Below are 1,048 nucleotides of genomic sequence, written 5' to 3'. Positions count from 1 at the left end.
TGCAGGGGGGTGCAGGGCCGAGCCGGCTGACCTGTCGTGCCGACAGCTCCATCCCCTCGCCCGCTCTGAGGCTGCAGGAAAAGTACTGGCGCTTCTCCGAAAACAGTCTCGCAGGAGAAATGCCATTTCCAACACCCAATGTGATGAGAGCCATGTGATTCGTTTAATGAAACGGGCAGCTACTTACAGCCGTCACTCCAGCGAAATGCTTTTCACCCCTTCCTCTCACTCCTGCAGGCCCATTTCCTTCATTAATTTAGAATAATGACACTGCGAGGTCCCAAAGCGAAGCATGCAGCCTGTCGCCCCTCCCGCGGGGCTGAGCACTGTGTCCTCCAGGAGCTTTGCTCCCCCATCCCATCCCATCCCATCCCATCCCATCCCATCCCATCCCATCCCATCCCATCCCATCATCTGCCCTCCAGGCGATGCTCTCGTCCCCCCATCGCCTCCTCCGAAGCCTGGCAGCCTCGGCATGAGGCTACACCAGCCCGTTGGACCGCAGCATCCCGGGGTGACCCGCCAAGCAGCACGTGCTGGGGAGCAGCCAGCCCCGGGGCCAGCCCTGGGGACGGGGATGGCCCTTGGGCCACACGTGCTGCTCTGGGAGGCTGCCCGCACCCAGGAGGGGAGAGGGCAGCCCTGTGTGGTTGTAGCCCATGTCCCCCGGAGAGGTGCAGGTTCGCCTTTGGGACCCTCGTGGGAGGGACGGGTTTTGCTGGGGCTGGCAGGGCCATCGGTACACAGCCAGTGACGGCTGGGGTGACTCTGCAGGGAAAAGCTGTAGCAAATGCATTTTTGCTCATGCCGGTTGCTGTCCTGGCGGCAAAGGGAGCTCAGGGCACGCTGGGAGCAGAGCCGAGCACCCCAACACAGGGCAGGCGTAGGGAAGGATGCTGCAGCGAGCGCTGCAAACCCCTGGGCAGGCAGGAGGACCCCATTCTCCTCCGGTCCCATGGGCAGGATGGGCATCCCTGACCCCCCGGCGGCGGGGAAAGCTCTGCCCTGCACGGGACGACGCGCACGGCCATGGAGGGCGCGGGGCGCG

This window comes from Pygoscelis adeliae, unplaced genomic scaffold (assembly GCF_000699105.1).
Source record: "Pygoscelis adeliae isolate BGI_AS28 unplaced genomic scaffold, ASM69910v1 Scaffold52, whole genome shotgun sequence".
NCBI lineage: Eukaryota > Metazoa > Chordata > Aves > Sphenisciformes > Spheniscidae > Pygoscelis > Pygoscelis adeliae.
The sequence above is the reverse complement of the archived record's forward strand: the minus strand, read 5'-3'. Positions refer to the sequence as shown.